General features: G+C 38.1%; 1 protein-coding gene across 3 annotated transcripts in view; it reads left to right on the top strand.

Annotated features, from left to right (window-relative positions):
* The window catches only part of LOC117371966 (pleckstrin homology domain-containing family A member 5-like), a 97,156-nt gene that overhangs the window by 34,070 nt on the left and 48,585 nt on the right, over positions 1 to 14,501 (top strand). The window contains exon 1 of one of the 3 annotated variants that reach the window (XM_055222321.1): positions 8,342 to 8,570. The exons of the other annotated variants lie outside the window; for them this stretch is intronic. The gene's annotated coding sequence lies outside the window, so the exon portion shown is untranslated. Of the gene's footprint in view, positions 1 to 8,341; positions 8,571 to 14,501 lie in introns of those variants that run through there. 3 annotated transcript variants of the gene reach the window in all.

A 14,501-nucleotide genomic window follows, 5' to 3' on the forward strand; every position in this document is an offset into this window, starting at 1 on the left:
AGTCAGCGCAGCAGCCATTGTGCTCAAGAAACACCAGCTTCAGCCTGTTTGCATGTAGAGCTTATATTTTCGACCCACTCATGTACAGATGTGGGCTGAGCGGTCAAATAAATAAAGGGAATATTCTTGTTGATGTATTCACTTAGTCATCCAGAAATATTCCCTAGTATCTTAACAAAAGTTTAACCTAGACCGAGTTAGCATATGATCTCAGAAGGGGATAGCAAAATTGTCAAGGCTATACATGATTGATGTGACTTTTTTAAGGTGCTATCACAAGAAAATAAAAATGCGAGTAATGAACAAGTACTGCAGAAAACTAGTAATAAAACTACAGTTCATTCAAGTAAATAACCAGCCCATGTTAATCATGGCTACATACATTTTAGGTCTTGCCCTCACACTATTTATTAGATATGAAGATTTCTTTGTATAAAATCTGAATGCAGATTATGGATTTCCAGTGTGGCAGTGATCCCCAGCCCGGGCATATTATGGGCTGTTCAGTGGGTTCGGCTCAGCTCTACTTCCTGCAGCCGCGGGGACTGTAACTTTGACTTCCTCATTGATTGGTCTATTTTGTTACTCTCTGCAAAAGTAGCTAAGTTTCCCTTGATCTTTTGCTAATTAGCTCTCTGGCTAGCTTGTGTAAACACATTTAAGTCTGTTAGCGATGTGCTGAGTTTTTTGGTCCTATATAAACTGATTTCAGTTCATTTAAAATGCTAAAATACTCAGTATTATCAAGTTGGCCTTCAGATTTTGTTTTATTTTTTAATACTTCTTTATTAGTATCACATTTGACAACAGTTAGCTGTGTTAGCTGTTGAGACTCTCTCATTATTCACCTTTCTGTTCTTTGTTATTTAGTGAGTGCCTATCTTGTGGATGTCAACTCAGGCAGTCCAGAATCAGTTACTGCCTTTCAGTGCTGCTTGACAAACAACTAATTACCCCCGTCTATTCCCCCTCCCGCCTCAAACACTCATCCAGAGTCCAACCACTGCTGCCTCCCTAAAGACAAGCTGCTAATTGTAGTCTTTCTGCTTGTTGTAGCCTATCCATTTGCTAACACACGCCCTTTGTAAGACACATGCATCGCAAAAAGACACTATTACTTTTACTACTATATTGGATATTGCAATACAAATATATGCAACTACTTCTAAAGGTCTTATCTTTCAGAAAATGTTACAGAGCATGACATTTAACTTTAAGGTGTTTTTGCTGCTCAAAAATTGTGTTGTGATCAGCCGGACCTGTAAATTTGCCTCACTTACTTCATAGATAAATATTCTAAATTCTAAATATTCCAAGCAAAGCAATAAGATGTTGGTATTTTTATTTCAAACGTGTCTTTAACATATAATGCAACTTAACAGTCAAGGAGAAAAGCTACATAGAGAAAAATAAAATAAAAATAGAAACAAGAAACAAGAAAGTACAAATTTAGTGTGAACATTATGTTTGCCACTTCAAAAAGGAGTGGGAGTCTGGAAGTGGAAGTGTGAAGTGGAAGTGCGACCTCATAAACTCCAACCCCTCTTTGTACATAGTGTTTTCCATTATTATTATTATTATTAACTATCTTCCTGTGCTGACTCATTATAAACAATTATTGTACATAATCACATATAACCTATTTGCTACAGATTAGGTGCTGTACAAATATAACATACAAGAATTAAGATTTTCCCCTTTTCCCCCCCATATTTTCTAAAATAATTTACATACAACATTACAGTACTGTTCATCTCAAGTGCAATTATTGCCCTTCTTCTAACCTATAATGGTTGAATACCTCACATCTGAATAGTGTTTTAAAATAAGACAATCCTTTAAAGCTAGCTTTAAAATGTTCCACAATTTAGCTCCGCATACCAGTACACAGAAACTTTTTGTTGTTGTCTGTGTTCTGGGTTGATTAAACATGAAGTTACCTCTCAGACTAAAAACCTCTTGTCTGTATCTAAACATAATTGAAGATTAGATGGTAATAAGTGTTTAGTTGCTTTAAACATGATCTACGCTGTTTGTAATAGAACAAGATCACATAGTTGTAACAGTTTTGAAAAAGTGCATTTATATAATCAATGTATCCTACTTTTTGTGAATAATTTGTATAGCTTTTTTTAAAAAGAATATTTATGATGTTTAAAGAAGTCTTATAATTGTTTTCCCAGATTTCACTAAATAGATAGATATGAGATTTCAAATTTTGTTTATTATCAATTTCTTACACCCAAAAACATTAATTTACAGCATCAATGTCTATGTTAATAACTGCTTTATAACAAAATGTCATTAATTTAATCTTCTTTAACTTTAACGATAGTTTTATGTATTTTTGACATTTCCATTTTTACATGATTGTACTTCTGTCAGGTTTGCTCCTGAAGTAAAAAGAAAATGAGCTTTAATGAATTTGACTTGGTCATTACTATATTAAATAAATAATTTGGGTCCCAATACTGACCCCTGGGGGCCTTGCATGTAATGTCCAGTCACCGATTCCACATCAACCTGTAATATACTCAGGTAGTTCTTTGTTTTTGTCTTAAACCATTATTAGTAACCATATTTCTTTTGTGTTATTTCGTTTATCAAACAACTACTTACCCTTTCTTATATTATTGGTTAACTGGTTCTATATTTCAAACTCTGTAAAATTCTTAGTAGTTTTTTTTTTTTTTTTTTTTTTGCATGCATTTTGTAAACCTTTAGTTTTTTGTTTTTTTTAACTGAATACACTTCTGAATACACCATTTCCAAGATATTTGCCATTAGATACGTTAGTACAGCATTTGCACTTTCATTTTGTTTCCTTTTATACAGATTTTTATTTTTATTTTTTTTGCTTTTCTTGCACTTTTTTATAGTCACTGTCATAGACTAAACGCTGCCAGATGATCACTTATGTCACTAACTAAGAGTCCCTCATTTTGGTGTTTAGTACATATATTATCTATTAATGTGGCACAGTTTGTTGTTACTCTACTAGGTCTGCTGATTTGAGGAAAGAGATTCATTTCGATCATTGTGTTTATAAAATCCTGTGTTGATTTATGATACAATTTATTATTATTTATTATTTAAATTAAGTAAATCAATGTTAAAGTCACCACATATTAACACCTTTTTAGTTTCAGTTCAATGCTGCAAATGCAACTAATTACATTTTTTCTTATTTCCTTTTTTATTTCAATAGTTATGCATTCCAACCTTAGACTGTCTATATAAATGGATGTAGCAAAATCAAATTATGAACATTAATAACATACAAATCAGGCGCCTTCTTTCCCTGAGGTCGCGCCCACTAGTGTTAGCAACAGGTTTGATTGACTGCGTTGCTAAGTGCCAGCTCTGGGCGTGAAGGGGTGTTACCTTCATCTGCCTCCCTCCGGATTGGCTCTTTGGTTGCTATGATACTCGCGGTCAGAATTCCAAATATGGAACTCAACTCCAAATTGGCCGCTATAACTGTTAGCCTCGATGAGCTTCATTTGGCTGAAGCCGGACACTACAGGTGACATCACACTCCCTTAGTCCACGTCTTTACACAGTCTATGATTGCAACACATTATCAATAACAGTAGTCATGGTTTTCAAGATCTCACACTGGATACTGTTGTCTACAAAAATAGCTACACCGCCTCCAGCTTTATTTTGATGAGAAATATATTTCAGTTCATAGCCATCCAAACAGAAGTCCACTCCTCTTTTGAAATTAATCTAGGGCTCTGAGATGGAAATGATATTGAATGGTTCATGAAAGCGATATTCCCTCATTTTTTCAAAGTTGGCATAAAGGCTTCTATTATTGAATTGAATAATTGGCACCCTGTCCTTGGAAGTGACATTTTATTGTATTGGTCCTCCATATAATAACAGCAATGAGTTTTAACTGAATGATAAAAGTTATTGTCTGGATCCAAGTCAAGTTCAAAATTGAAATGTTTGTAATTCAACATCACCATGGAGACGAACAGGTGATGAACACTCCACCAGAAAAGTTACAGTGCATAGTGTTTTTGTGTAATTTGAACATTGAATTATCTCCAGCTATAATTTGTACTATATCATGCTCCTCAGTAAGGCTTAAAGAAAATGGTTGCATCTTTGCTCTTACATCTGTCCAGAGCATTACAGCATGTGGTTGGTGACAAAGAAGCCAGCCGAGGTGTGTAGGTGGAAGAGGGAAAAAACATTTGCCAAAAGCGGGTGGGCAGGTAGAGGGGAGCCTGCTTCCTCTGAGAGTGGATAAACATGTGAACACTTAGTCGCTTTTCTGTCGGCCTGCCTCTCCGGGCTCTGTGTGGGCAGCTAATGAGTCTGAAAGCCTTGCCTTGGCATCTGTCAGCTGAGAACCGGAGGGAGCCTGGAGAGCGGCTGCAGCTGAAACACTCGGTTGTCCATTGATAATTGCGAGAGTGCTCTGTTTTTGGTTTTTTTTAAGCCTCTTGCAGTGTGAGTGTGAATACAGGTGAGGCAGGTTACAAACAAATCACTTAAAAGCAGCGCCCACTACACTGTTCCAGGTACATTTTCACGATGTAGAAAGTAAACTGTATGCCGTATATGTTTTAATATTGCAAAAGGCCAGAGTGGTTTGCAGTCCAGCCAGGAAGTTGTGGGTCTGAGGCTCTTGGAACAGACCAGTTGACTAGAATAGTGTTGGCATGTTATCACCGTGTCACTGCTGCATTCTGCTACTATCCAACTGCATAGGCAAATTGAGGACTCTAAACTGCCTCTTGTGAATGAATTAGTGAGTGACTGCTTTTTCTGTCTCATTTGGCCTTGGGACTGTATAAGATATTAACATAGGTCTGCCTTACTCAGTCTAAGGCCCTGCTATGTTAGCTATAGCCCAACAACTAGCAGAAGTGGAATTGTTCAAGCCTCATATCATCGTTTTATTTTAGTTACAATAAAACAGGACATTTGCTGCTCTTTCTGTCACCTCCAGCTTAATCCTTGTTTTCTGGCCCATGTCATGAGAGGTTATAATACTTCCTACAATAGAAGCACGTCCAGATTGCAATAGACAATACTACAATGTGTTGAATGTTCATGTCTGTAGGTCCAGTAAACTTCTTCTGAGTCACACAGCCAGAGTCTCCTGCCTGTCTTTGCTACTCTCGGGCTACTTGTATAATTCTACCACAATACCACAAACAGAGGAGTTATGAGGTCTGTATTACTCAAAATTGACTTTTTTGAGCTTTTAACCAATTTGCAGTCATTTATTGCACTATTATTCAAGCATCAACATTGAATTTCGCTTTGCTCCATTCGCACGTTTCGGTAATCCTGCATGTTTATTTAGACCCTCTTCAGAGCTCAAAATTCCTTTCTCGTGACACAAGTAATTCTCCATTAAACTGAAAGAAAGAGATCTTCACCAAACTTGTTCTGATCGTCTCAGTGCTCAATTTGCCTCTGCAAATAATGGGAGTGTAGCATTAGCAGGTTTTGTTTTTAGCTCAGACAGAATACTTTTAGATTTCAATATGCCAGCAGATGCAGGCTTATCACCATCTGGTTAGACATTTGTCACTGATTGACTTAGGCTGCAGCATTCTCTCTAGTCTCTACACAAGCATTATTCTAAGTTGAACTACTTTGCACACCATATTACATGCTTGGTATTTCCTTTAACCCCTCAAAAATGCACAATATAATTCCTTTAAACACATCTTAACCTAGCCATTGTTATTTTACAGTGTTTGAGCGAGACAGGAGTCGTGGAGCCAAACCACTTTGCGGCGATAACATCAGCCAATCTGATCTCAACCACTGTGCGATTCTTAGTCTGTCATGAAGACCATTCGTGTGCGCCTATAAACTGGTAAAGTTTTGGGTTACATTATACAAAGTTTGGCCTTGGTCATTGTGGTACCTCTTGTTTGAAAGACGGGAGTATTAACCACCTCTACTTGACAAAATTGTTTCATTTGGGTGTAAATGAGTGGTGCGTGTTCAGCCCAGTGATGAGGCATAGGTAATTCACGCAAGCCAACTCGCTGTGAAGGTGACTTACACGTTTAATTATCTTGTGGATGCGCATAGACTGAACAAGCCCGTAGAAAGTTTGATACTGATTAAAAATACTATTATAGTCATGTCGTGATCAAATTTGGTAAGCCTGTTAGTAATCTGCCGCACACATGCCTTGAATATGAATGAAGAGCTTTGGGGATAAGAGAGTGCTGTTGTTTGATTGGGGAGTGACAGGAAACATTGATAAAATATGTTCTCCTAGTCACATAGATGGTTAAACTGCCTACTCCTCTTTCCTGGAGAGGGGCAGGTCACTCACTTCATATCTAATACTGTGTAAATCTTAGACATGTGTGTCAAATAAAATTGATGAGTGCACTATGAAACTTTTCTTATTGAGGGTGAGGTTATTACTTTGCTCCATGGAGACTAGCAGATGACAACACCAGGCAAAGTTACGATCACCTGTAATTGTATACATGGGAGATGGATAACTTGAATGCCATACTGTGGGGTATTCCAGGCAGAGCAGCAACATCTCCATGGAGACAAGCAAGTGGCACAACCTCTACCAGAAATGTTACAGTGCAGTATACACCTCAGACAAGACACATTAAAGATGCACTGATAAAGATATAGTGCTCACATCTGATTTTAATCTGATTCCACTACATTAAGACAACTGATTTTCCTTTCAGTGCAACTAGTTTAAGAATTCTGATATTTTTTCAAAGTTAAGTGTTTTATTTCGATAAGATATTTTGATCAAAACTTTATTTTTTAAAAGTGCTGCAACTGTTTGACACTGTTGTCTTGTCCATTGTGTACCTCAGCTGGCAGACATTTCTTGGAGCTTAGCCCTGGGCCTGGCTCTCTGGAGAATTGGAGAAAGACTTTTGGTGCTCCCCCTTCTTTTGTGTAATGGATACTCTATGCATTATTTATGTAGCTGTGTACTCACATATTACTTCTACTGTTATTTGTAGTATTGCCCTGGCTTGTTCTTTATAAAAAATGCAAGTGTGTTCTAAGTTTGTAGAGTACAGTGAGGAAGCTAAAGGGTTAAACTCAGAGAAGAGCTATATTGACTGTGTCTCCCTGTGTCTTCCTCCAGCACTGATGACTATAGATGCTAGTTTGGCTCCTAGCTTTTTCAGGCTCAGGTCATTGTGCTGGCGTTCATGTTTACAATAGCCGCTAGCTCCCTGCTGCTGGTACTTGCTATTCAGTGCTCTGCCCCACTTTGCTCCTTTCAAAAGCCCAAATCAGATATCTTTTGCTAGCTCTATGTAACAGAGATGGACACACATATTCAAACGGAACTAACATATCATATGCTGTTACTCTTCCTGGAAGTGAAGACAAAGAAAGTTGTGCAAGTCAACACTCACCTCGGTGTTAACCTGTAATAACAAATACCTCTACGGTGAGTCTTCTTCAAAAGGCCTGGTGCACTCACGGCTTCTCTGTCCAGACATGCTCAAGAATGGATTCAGGCAGTGAGGGATGCAGCTATGTGAAGCTTAACATACAGCTACTCACTTCTAACCTTTTTCTAAGCTCTATTGATTGTATTGATACATGTAAATCCTTTAAGTGTCTGCTTAAAAACTCCACCTCATAACTTTTTTTTTGGCCAAAAAAATAGAATATATTAATTAAAATCATGTTTTTATGTTTTAATGCACTGAAAAACATAGTTGCGTCCTTACATTGAGCTGGCTTGCATCCCCACAGACCTGACTCTTACTTGGCCTGCAGCCTCCACCTCTCTCTCCATCGAAATGTTCCTTTTGGCTGTAATATTCCACAGTATAGCATAAAACTCATCAGACGTCTCCATGGATAATGTTCTGTTGTACGGTTTTAACTTTCGGTTTCAGTGGAGCTGTGAATGTCTTGTGCCATTTCCAGAAAGTTCTGCATTACTTGCTTTAAATGTCCTGATTCAAGATTTTCTGATGGTGTGTTTAAGCCTTATGATTTCTTCATGATTGTACTAGAGCTGTTGTCTAAATTCTCTTGGCATATATTTATATTTTATCATACTTTTATCCTCAAATGCTTCACAGGACACTCAGTCTGACTCACCAGTTGTTTAAAACTAAGTATGACTCGTGTTTATGGCTTCCCAGAATGCATAGAGTTAAACGGGACCTAACTTCTGTGTGCCTATGCGTCGCAGAAACAGTCCCCTCGGGCTCTTGTCTGCTCCCTTATAGCTGGTCCATGCTGTCTGTGTGTCTGTGAGCTTTGTGATTTCGCTTCGAGTCACTCATAAATCGCCGCTGGCTCCGCGTGCTGTCTCCACTCGGGCCGTGACGTCAGCGCGCTCGGGTTTCAGGCTCGTAGTCGCTGTGGCGCACGCCGCGCAGCAGTCACCGCGAGGAGCTCCTGTCCTGAACACAGCAGCAGTAGGCAGCAGGGCATCCCTACGCGACTGGAAAAAGTGGCGAAAAACTCTTTGCTAGTGTTGGCTTTGACGCTACACTTCTGGATGAACACATAGTTTGTTTCGATCGTTTTTCTGGCCTTTGAAGCAGGATCGTTTCTTCGCGGTTTTGAATGTAAGTAGCGCTTTTACGCAGTGATCTTATGCAGTGCTCAAGTGGCTTCACACGTTGATAACTGGGATGCATTAGGGGTGTGGGTGTGTAAAGGGCTTTAACGGTGGTGGTTAATGCCAGAGCAAGCTACTTATGTTTATGAGGCGCAGACAGTGTGTTTGCAGCTTTCATTAAGCGAGGCTCAGACAGCGTGGTGTCCATCACGTACAGTAAATGCGGTAAACATATGCCACCAGGTAGACCCCAGTCATAAATCTCTCTTAGACTGGAGAATCCTGTGGTTACTTTGCGCTGTCACTGTGACTTATCAATGCTTTTGCTATGACGTATCTATGATGACTTAATGTGCTTCATAATGATAGGATTTTGTATTTCAGTTTTTTGTTATCAATCATAATCAGAAGCTCTATGTTTGATTTTTAAAAATGAATGAAAGGAAAGGCTTCTGACATTTTATTTAATTAGGGATTTAAGATGTATTTTTCTTATTAAAAAGATGGCTTAAACACAATGTTATACAGTTACCAGAGCATTTCCCTCCACCATGTCTTTATCAGTACATCTAAGCAGGCTTTAGATACTTAAAAGCTCTCCAAGTTTCACCAAATGACGCTTTTCCTAAATCTAACCAAACTGTGGTGCTGGAAAAGACTCAGGGCTAAATCACATTCATTTAAGCCATAATTACTGTGTACTGGTCTGGGCCCCTGTCTTGTTCAGTGCCAGATTATACAGTTCTGCTCCATAGAGATATACACAGATATAGGTGAGCTTTGTAGCATGTGTGATTTTGTTTAGTCTTTCTTTGGTTGTATTTGAATTCCTTGAAGCACAGGAAGTGGGCTGACCAGTTTTTTAATGATCTCGACGGATGGGTCTTAGGGCGTGAATTATTTAAACACACCATAGACTGTACCTGCAGTGTGTGTGCGGGGAATGTATTTTATGTTTCAATAAGGATGTGGTCCAATCCTGCGTGGGTGGGCAAAGTTATAGGCTACTAACCAAAATGGAGTGTCTTCTATCATAATTTTAGAACTATTGGTTGTGTGTTTGTATAGTGTGGCAATGACCGCAGTTAATGTGATCTTTAGACTTGTGCAAAGTGCCTATGTGTATTTGAAAGCTGTATGAATCTTATCTGTACTGTTCAACGACAGGTCTAGTAATGCTATGCTGAAAGCAGAAGCAGTAGCAGAAATACAAAAGTTTTATTTGGTATGTTGCGGGCAGCTACTTGACTTCCAGCATACAGTAAACAGGTGATTGGTGTGGCCAGCACAAAGTACTTGTTTATAGTCAATGTAAGTAATTGTAGTGTTTGTTGTAGCAAGAAGTAAAGTTGACGTAATAGTCATAATAGTAGTAGTACTTCTTGTGATATAAAGTAGTTATAGAACTTGTCTTTCAGATCTATTTAAAGATGCATTATATAACCTATTATGCATTATGTGTCCACCACTTTCTTGTCTCCATGGAGATGTTAGTGCTTTGCCTGGAATGTTCCACAGTATGGCATCAAACACTTATCATGCATTTATTTTATTACAGTTACATTTTAACCCTAACTTGGCTTGTGTCTCCCTGGATAGATTGGGATGCCATATTGTGGACCCATCTAGTTAAAGCAATAATATCTCCATGGAGACAAGCTGGTGTTTAAGCATACTACTTAAAACTCAAACATTTATAAGATTCTTATAATTTATGAGTCAAACAGAAAGACGACTCTTATAGATATATTTCCTGTAGGCTGAGTGTCTTACCTATGTCTTTAAGGAGCTGGCCCTGATTAGACACGGGCTATTTTCAGCACTAGTCGCACTTGTCCGTAAACCTACATATCTCTGTAGAATTTCCCATCATCCCTTCATCATAAGCTTGAATGAAAGTGAAAGGAAAAGCCACAAAGAGGAAGCTGGGGAAACATAGAAGGTGACATAAATGATGACAGGAAGTCAGTGTCCATAAATAGACGATAAAGGAACCAATCATGAGATCTGCATGACACAATTCTGGTCAAAGATTCATGTTTACTTCACTTATTAGTGATTACTTCACTATGACAATTTAAAAACATTTTAGTTTTCTAGTTTGTCCCTGCCCAAGACTCAGAGACGGTTCCTAAATCAGTCAGCTTTTCACCTTGACACAGTTTGCACCATGTCGCAGCTGCTGAGAGGAGGCTGCTAATTGAATTGTTTGTGAAAAATCTGATTTGTGGCCTGAAAGAGCAGCTGCTTTTTCACGCTTAAGTAAGAGTGAAAGTCAAAGCCACGCAGGGGTCCATGACTAGACAGGCCTTTAAACTTTTGTGTCATAATTTTAACTCAATATTTAGTTTGTTTACTATATCAAAAGGCTGATTTTACTCAAGGTAGGAAAGTAGCAGATGCTCAAATTAATAAAATAAGACATTAAATAAACAAAAAATACTCAAGCAGAAGTTTAAATTGATTTATGTGTGAGTTTTATTGTGCAAATGTATGCCTTTTTGCAACACAAAACTTTTGCTGCTAATACCTGCATGTTGTTAGTGGAAGAGTAAACCTCAAAATTGCACTTGTTCGTATTGCAATCATAAATATAAAACAAGTAGTAGTAAAAATAAGATGCAGCAAAACTACTCCTAAAAGTACAAGGTATTCAAAAAGTTAGAACTAAATAGAGGCGCTTACTCCCCACCTCTGCACACTGTATTAATGAGTGTCTACTTTCTGACAGCACACGGCTTAACTTCAAACTGCTGCATTGCTTTTCATGTGGGACCGCACCCCCCAGCTTTTTGTCTTTTTTTTTTTGTCCATGCTGCCGCTGCCCCCCACATGCCCCCCTATACTTGTACACACCACCACATCACATTCTGCTTATTCAGCTCAGCCTTTGTGCACGGGACTATTCACTACCCCCGACCACTGTCAACCATTCCACCTCTGTACAGGGCACGCACCAGCACTGGTTTGGTCTCTGGGCCTCACCTGATAATGTGGCCCTATCGAGGTGCCTTCAATGCTCTTTTCTTCCCCCAGCCAGGTCCCTTCTTGTGTAATAGGATTAGATTTATGAGCACTGACAAGAGAATTAATCATCAAGAAAAGCCAGGATAATTGGAGCACACTTACATTTGGTTAAAAGACCTTGCTGTGCTGTGCCAGTATAGCAGTGGTGAGGTAAGATTTAGACATAAGAAAATTGTGTCTATGAGGTTGCTAACAAGATGTCTTGAATTATATGTACAGAATGGATTTAAAGTTCATGATGTGCTTGTACATGGATTTGAAATGGGGGTCTTACCACTGAGGCACAAAAGAGTGAAACCAACTTTGAGGTAGATTATCAAAATATCAGTGTTGTTTTGAATGAATAAAATTTGAATACCTAGTATGTTATTCATAATGAATAAAAGCCCAATATTACTGTTTTCTGATCTATTTTAGAATGCTGTGTTCTCATCACAAACATACCTGGACTTGTGATTTGTTGCACTCACATGTTTAACACACAAATTCTGCATATTTAGGCTGAGTTCTTCTCTCAAGCGGAAAACGCTCTGTTACACCTTGTGATGCCATGTGGTAATACTTAAGTGCTCCACTGTGTTTTTAAGCTGCATACACCTTCACTAAGACTTTGATCATTTCAGCCCTTGAATTGTCTACTGAACAAAAGGTAAAAGGAAGCTGCTAACTTGAAAAATTGCTTTGTGACATCACAAGGTGGAACAGAGCATTTCGAGCTTTAGAGATGCAGACAGACTAATAATAAAGGATTACACAAATGTATGTGACAAAACACAACTCCAGGTATGTTTTTGAGGAAGTAACAACATTGTTACATGTCTTAAAGCTCACAAGGATCTATTTTGTGTTGTATAGGACATTTAAAAAGAAAATAGAGAGAAAAAAAAATCCAAAAACTTCCAAATAAGTGTATAAAATTTACTTCTATTCTGTTCAGTCTTATCTAATACTTAAACCTCAACTAATACATTTAAAAGCAAGTTTTAGCATATTATTTAAAAAGTTTAATTGAAAGATTGAAAAAACAAAACAAAACTGAGGGATTTTTTTTTTCATCAAGACCGTTCAACACAATAATTCTGTTCCTTCACATAAGAAAAACAATCAAAACTCCATCCTTTTTACCATAAATCTCATTTCTTGTGCATGTAGTTGCCATATACTTAGCCACAGGAGCATGCAAAAGACCATTTGACCTCAGGAGTCAAGGGTCTCAGACAGATAGGTAACATAAATAGGGGCTTAGAGGGGCTGGGGAATGTGTTTCGTGACGTCTGCCTCGGAGCAGATAAGTCTTAGCCCTCCACCTGTACGCCACAAATTATACAGCAATCTTCAGCAATCAGAGGTAGGCTATCATTTTGTGCTGCAACATATGGGATGGTGATAGATCATACCATTGAGACAGCTCTGTTCTGTTCGCTCATAAATGTCCACAGCGACTAGCCAAGAGACAGCTCCCTCTCAGCAGGATTGCAAATATGACAAAAACTTGATAGTGTTGCATATAAGAAAACCTTATATTTTTCGGGCATTTGTCTGGTATTCCACATTAAATTAAAAAAGGTTTGGTTTCACTTCTGTGTAAAATTGTGCTGGTCGTAGTAATAGTAATCAGATGGCAATTGATACTGAAGCAAATATCCAAACTACATACACATTTGACCAAGTATTAACACAAAAAAATATTAGAACAAGCATCTGGAATAAAAACAAACCAGTAACAAATAGACACATGAAAGCCTTAAACTTCTTTTTTACATTTTATATTTTGAATTCCACAAATTCAAGATTCTATAATCAAATTTTTATAGCCTTACTCAAAGCTACTCAATTTCCTGTTCAAATGATTCTGAAAATGTGCTGTTTTTGGCGTGCATCCACCTCAAATATTTCAGTAGCAGGACCTGTCAGGACACTTGCTCCCTCTCTTCTCCCTTCATTCCTGGCTAACATGAAGAACACTTGTGGAAGCCCTCAGTTGTTTTTGGTTAAACTGTAGACAGGGCAGGGGGCGGGATCAAAGTCCCACCCAGGACAATAAAATGCTAAGCCTTGTGAGCGTTGACCCCACACACTCTAAGCTCTTTATTACTGCGGTGGTGCTCTCCTAATTATTTTAGTTAAGAGAGTCCAGAAACCAGGGAACATAAGCAGGACTGGCCTCCTATAAGCGCAGCAGGGCAGTCACTAGTTACTCTTATCTTTTTCTTTGGGAGGTGAAGAGGTGACAAAAACAACCACTCCTTACGGCAAACACAAAGATATTCCTAAGAAAGACTGCACAATGGTATAGCCTCCACGCACGTTAAAATGTTACCATATGCTTTGACGGCTGCTGGGACTGACCACAGACCACAGACCTCGGTGCATTCAAGGCTTGGTCTATGCTGCATTTGGAAAACATATTTCCAATAAGGATGATTTAAATTAAGGAAATTATACGTGGCATAGATTTTTATTGTAGCTTTATATAGCATTAAAATGTGGTGTTATCAGAGAGAATTTGATACTTTCTACGGAACCTTATTCATCCATTAGGTCAAATGGGAAAAAATAGGACAGTTTTGCAGTATTCAAATATGTTGGCTATGTACAATTTCATAAAAATTTTAAAGTGATGGCTTTGGGAAATCAGGTCCTAAATAGTTGGGGCACAGATAGAAAGTAGTAGCGTAGCTTTTTTTGTATTGCACAAAGTTGGTTTCTTCAAAAAATTTTAAAGAATTTTTAACATGATGCTGCTTTAGTGCTTTTTCAATTTCACACATTGAATTAACTTTTTCTCAAAATTTCTGTTACATGGTGCTGTTCTCCAAATTCAAGTTTCAGTGGGGAATGGCGAAGGAAAAAAATGTGATCTTCTGTTGTAAAAATACATTAAGATGTGTTTTCCAGAGAAGCTAATTGA

Source organism: Periophthalmus magnuspinnatus, chromosome 6 (genome assembly GCF_009829125.3).
Source record: "Periophthalmus magnuspinnatus isolate fPerMag1 chromosome 6, fPerMag1.2.pri, whole genome shotgun sequence".
In the NCBI taxonomy this organism is placed as follows: Eukaryota; Metazoa; Chordata; class Actinopteri; order Gobiiformes; family Gobiidae; genus Periophthalmus; species Periophthalmus magnuspinnatus.